This window comes from Cryptomeria japonica, chromosome 8 (genome assembly GCF_030272615.1).
Source record: "Cryptomeria japonica chromosome 8, Sugi_1.0, whole genome shotgun sequence".
NCBI lineage: Eukaryota > Viridiplantae > Streptophyta > Pinopsida > Cupressales > Cupressaceae > Cryptomeria > Cryptomeria japonica.
The window spans coordinates 92,066,265-92,072,330 of record NC_081412.1 but is presented as its reverse complement, the minus strand read 5'-3'; positions in this window follow the sequence as shown (position 1 = coordinate 92,072,330).

Genomic DNA, 6,066 nt, shown 5'->3' with positions numbered 1-6,066 from the left:
AATATGATATTGCTCTCCCTTCTTGACTCAAAACTGCTCCTATTGTTGTTCCACTTGCATCACAATCCACTTGAAATACCTTATTGAAATCCGGTAAAGCCAACATAGGCTGCTCAGTCACTTTCTATTTCAACAAGTCAAAACTTTTGTTTTCTCTAGTGGTCCACTTGAATTCCTTCCTATCTCCCCTCATAGTCTCAGTCATAGGATTACAAACTAAATTGAAATTTGTGATAAACTTTCGGTAAAAACTAGCCAATCCATGAAATGATCTTACCTCTCCAATGCTTTCTAGTGTAGGCCACTCAATAATGGCTTTCACTTTCTCAGGGTCCATCTTCAAACCATCCTCAAATATCACAAAACCCAAATATACTATCTCACCCTTCATGAAAGTACACTTCTTGATATTGATCAGTAAATTTTCTTCTCTCAACCTCTGCAAAACTTGTCTTAACTACAACAAATGGTCCTCTTTTGTTTTATTGAAAATCAGAATGTCATCCAAGTACACAATAACAAACTTATCCAATAATTTCTTCAAAACCTCATTCATCAGCCTCATGAAAGTACTTGATGCATTAGTCAGTCCAAAAGGCATCACCAACCATTCATATAATCCTTTATTTGTCTTAAATGTTGTCTCCCATTCATCACCTTCTCTGATCCTGATATGATGATATCCACTCTTCAAATCTATCTTTGTAAAGTATTTTTCTCCACTCAAATAGTCCATTATGTCATCCATCCTAGGCAAGGGAAACCAGTATTTCACTGTGATCTTGTTTATTGCTTTTGAATTGGTACTCATCCCCCATTCTCCATTCTTCTTAGGTGCTAATACTATTTGTACTGCACAAGGGCTCAGAATTTCCCTAATCAAACCTTTCTTCAATAGCTCTTGAACTTGTCTATTCAGGTCTTCATTCTCTATCGGTGTTAACCGGTGTGTAGCTTTGTTAGGTAAACTGACTCAGAGAACTAATTCCATGCACTGACTAATACTTCTAACAGGTGGTAATCCATCAGGTACATTATCTGAAATGATGTCCCCATACTCTATAAGCAAATCTCTTATTTCTGCTAGGTGTTCTCTTCCACTTCTGGTCTCTCAGTCTTCTTAGGAATTAATGCAAAGTACACATTCTCATGTCTCAGTCCATCCATGAACTTCCTTCCATCTAAAAAAGAGATTCTCATATTTGTATAGACTTCATTCTTCAAAGGTTCCTCCAAAGGGAACACAATTTGTTTCATCCCATTGGACACAATAGTGTATGTATTCTTCCTCCCATCATGTATTGCCTGTCTATCAAACTTCCAGGGTGTTCCCAACAAAAGATGACAAATGTCCATAGACATATTATCACACAAAAATTCATCATTATAATTCCCAATTTTTAATTTTATTAAACACTGTTCACTTACTAACAACTTATGTTCATCTTGAATCCATGCTATCCGGTAAGGCTTAGGGTGTTTCAATATCTCCAATTGCAACTTATTCATCATCTCTTCTAAAACAAGATTATTTAAACTACCACTATCAATAACAACTGTACAACACTTACCAGACACCTTACATCTAGTCTTGAACAGGTTCTTCCTTTGCAAGGGTTCTTTATCTTGTCCAGTATGACACAAAACTCTCCGCATCATCAACAGTTCTCCATCTTTTGGTTTATTGTCTGATCTGGTGGGGTTATCTTCCACCACTGCTTCTCTTTCAGTAGTCTATGACTTCTTACATTCAAATGCACAGTGTCCTTCTCCTCCACATTTAAAATGGGTTCTTTTGAATGTCCTTTTGTCTTATCTTCCAAATTTCTCATTCCGATAACCATCCGGTTCTCTCCTCCGATAGAAATTTCTATCATCCTTCCTATATGAATTACCTTGTTTGCTCACTTCCTTGTCTATGTTCTCATTTGTACTAGTTTCTCTTCCTCTAGTATATCCTCTTCCTCGAAATATTCCTCTGGTAAACCTTCCACCTCTACCTCTCTATCTCTACTCATGCCTCTTATTCAACTTTTCTTCAGCCTTTATTGCATACTGGTAAGCCTCTTCAACACTCTCTAGTTTGATCATATTGAGTTCATCTTGTATAGACATCCACAATCCGTTCAAATATCTTGCAATTTGTTCAATCTCATCATTGACATGTCCGGATTTGATGTTCAACTTGTAAAATGTCGAGACAAACTTTGATTTTAACTTAGCAATCATCCTATCCCACGTTTTAATATTTTCTTTACATCTTCTTTTCCTATTAACTTGCATGTGTTCGCACCAAAGAGATACATGACCCTTCAACCGGGTACAGGCATACTTCACCTTCCTCTCTTCTACACTATTTTCAAAATCAAAATACTTCTCCATCTCTGAGATGCAATCCATCAATTCATCTGAATCTAACATCCCATCATATTTTAGTGTAGTAAAATAAGGTTTAGTGTTTTCCCTACTCAAAACCCTTAAAAACCTTTCCTCTTCCAGATCAACTTCTGGTAGGTTCACTTGTTCTGTTGGGGCTTCTTCTCCTTCATCTTCGCTCACATCCTCAACATGTTGGCCTCTTCTCTAGGATGTCTCCACAGCTTCTAATCAGGTTGTTATTCCTTGCAACATCTCCATTACAATAGGGTTTGCATTCCCATGTGCTCCACCATTCCTAGTTCCTCTTCGCGACATTGATCAATGCTAGTACTCTCTAATTGCAGGTTGGATCCACAGTCTACCACCCTACAACAAGATTCAGGACACACAACCTTCAGAACGAACTTCGCTCTGATACCACTTGATGTAGTCACTAGTGAGGAGGGACCTTGAGGATATCATTCCAAACCAGTCAACAAGAGTTAACACAACTAAAACACACATATATGATGGAGGCAATGTATAACAGATAGTTTTTTTGCATGAAAGTCAATTACATCCAACTGGTAACAATCGGGTTACAACATACCGACACACAGGCCTAGTAGAATAGGTCACACTAGGACCTTGAATCAAAAGATATATCTTATAGGCACAGTTCATCTATTTGATACTTATTAATTCTCTGAGTTGATTGATTACATTCTAAAGCATGATTACAAATATATATTGATCCAAAGGATCTGGTCAGCCCAAAAGGATCAAAACCCTAATGTGTAGAAATGAATGAGGTCGGCCTCTGAAAAATTTAAAGGATGAAATGCAGAAGGTCAGCCACATGCCAAGCAACATCGAGATCAATGTCCAAGGCTCCACAAGCATTTAAATGGGTTATGGTAGGTCACTAGAATAGGTCTCAGGCAACTGGTAATAAAAGGAACAACCGGTAGCAAAAAATTGTCAAGGAAACCGGTAGCGATATCTTGTTGAAAAGTTATCCAAATGAGATGAGGTTAGAAAGGAAGCAAGGTGATCAATTCTTCAAGTAGAATCCATCTCCACAGGAAACTGGTGTGGCAAAAGTAGGACACATAGAAGGGAAAATTGAAACTGCAAATAGAAAATAGACATAAAGCATCACTCACTGACTACAAACACCAAATACTGGTTTACAAACAAAATTTTGAACTCAGAGAATGCATCTGCTATGTTTGGATGAGTTCTGGTTCAAAATTTGTGTGTACTGGTTTCCACTATATCCTCCTTTAAACCAATAACCAAGACCAACTACAAAATATTATATTCACATACAGTCGATCAATATTGTTTGCACAATATCACATCACTATATCTCATATCATATGTATATATCTTAATATCATATCCAAAATATCCTAACCGGAATGACTTAAATACCCTTCCCAAACATAAACATAAATTCCTTATGTCAGCTTACAATGATATTACAATTTATTTAAATGTCATCCTAGACAAAAATAAATACATTAAACTTCATGATCGATGTCATTGATTGCTACCGTGTAGACTTGCTGAATCAATCTCCTATGTCAGCCTCATATACCGGTTCCTAGTTTGTCAGTTTCCCTGAATGTTGGTTACCAAATCATGAATACTAGTGAGTACCGGTTAAGTGTCTAGCCCAAAATGGTATGTGTTGCCATCAATGACAAGACAACTAAACCAGATAAGTGTCAATTGCCAACAATCTCCCCCTTTGGCATTGATGGCAACACTCATGTGAAAAATGAATCACTGAAGTGTTGTCCCGCGTCCTCCAAAAAATGATGACAAAAACTGACCCTACTCCCCCTGAGCTATATATTACTTCTTATTTCCCTTGACATTTTTCACAACAACCACTCCCCCTTTGACATCAATGACAAAGACAGGGAAAAAGAAAGAAAGAATGAAATCAAAATGTGTTTACCGGATCTAGATGTACTTTAATATATCCGAGTAAGCACCCTTCAAAAATCCTAAGTATCCCAACCAGTTTTCAAAGTTCTCAAAATAGATACAAACCCATTAGGAATGTATGCATGTGGTTCTTCTTCTGTTAGATCTGTTGGTGTGGGTTTTATTCATCAATTCGATACTTTCCTGCTTATGAAGTAATAAAGTGATCAATTGGGGACTTACCAATCCTCTCAATTCCCTATCTCGTCAAATTAATCTATCCATATCTTTCTCCAAGAATGATATCTTAGTTTCTATAACCAAAATTTGACCATCAATGGCGCTGGTCAATGACTGAGTACCATCAAAATTGTTAGCAAGATTTTCCAACTAGGCCTTTGCCTCTTTTTTTTCACCTCCAAGTTAGTTGTAAGTTTGTCGATGTTAGTACAAGACCTATATATACAACTACACTGATTAAGAGCCTCATTAATCTTTGTAAGTTGCTTTGTCATCTTGACTTTGTCTGATATGATCATATTGTCATAGGTGACTTTCCTAGCTGCATTGTATCTCTCTATCAATTGTCGGTTTTATATCTATTGAAGAGTTTGAAACTCTTTTTGCAATATGTTCATTCAAACTCTTAAGCTTACCAGAGGGGATAGCTACTGGACTAGTGTATCCTGGAACTAGCTGCTACAAAATCAGAATGGCCAGCTCAATGACCTACTTGTCTTCTGATCCTTCCTTCCTCAGAGCTGCTCAATGTTCTTCTTCCCAAAATCAACTTGACCAAATGAGCCAAGTGCCAACAATGAATGACTGGACTCTCCAACTTGTTGACTAGCACTAGTGGCTTTGCCACTTGGTGCAATAACCATCTCAACCTTAGCCTCTTTAGTATGTAAATTTATTACCAGAGGTTCAACATCCTCAACTTGTTTATTATATGTATCCACGCCGATAACCTCTACATCCAAAATGTTTTGTTCTGGTGTATTCTGCTTATTATGCACAACTTCAAAGTTGTCTACTAGTTTCTCTATATTATGTACAAGTGATACTGCCAGAGGAATATCCTCTGTTAGTTTCTATCCCAAAACCGGTGAATCCATACCCAATATACCTTTTCCCTTACCATCAACAAATATGTCTTCAATACCAGACTTAGGCGTAAATACTGGTGCAATAAAGAAATCTGGTTTATCTACAAAAAATTTTACCCATGCCTCGTGGGTCTTCTTAACTATTTCATTTACTCTACCTACCATAAGACTCACATGCTAGTGTGTTCTCTAAAAAATTATTCTATTAGCATATTCAAGACACTACTACAACTCCTCATTAGTTATAGCACCACAAATAGTTAATAACTCCTACAACTTTATATTTTTATCCTCTTCAACTATAGGTAATATCCTAGCATCTAGCTTATTATACAAATCTCCTGGTATTTGATTTTCAATCTCAAGTAACACCTTCTTATATATATCTAAATATAACCAAACTGTTTCCTCAATCTCCATTTGATCCTTATCATCCATATGTTCATAATAATGTTGGCTATTACTCAAAATTCCATCTTTAGTTATTTGATCTATCAATTCAGCAACTGAGAGAAGAGGAGTGACCTCAATACTCTTACCGGATTTGAGAGTTATATCTAATTCTGATTTCTTCTTCTTGTCAGGAGTAGAAGTAGATTCTTTAATCGGCTTCCTCTTCTTTGTTGGTTTCTTCTCCTTCAAAATTTTCTTAGGGACTGCC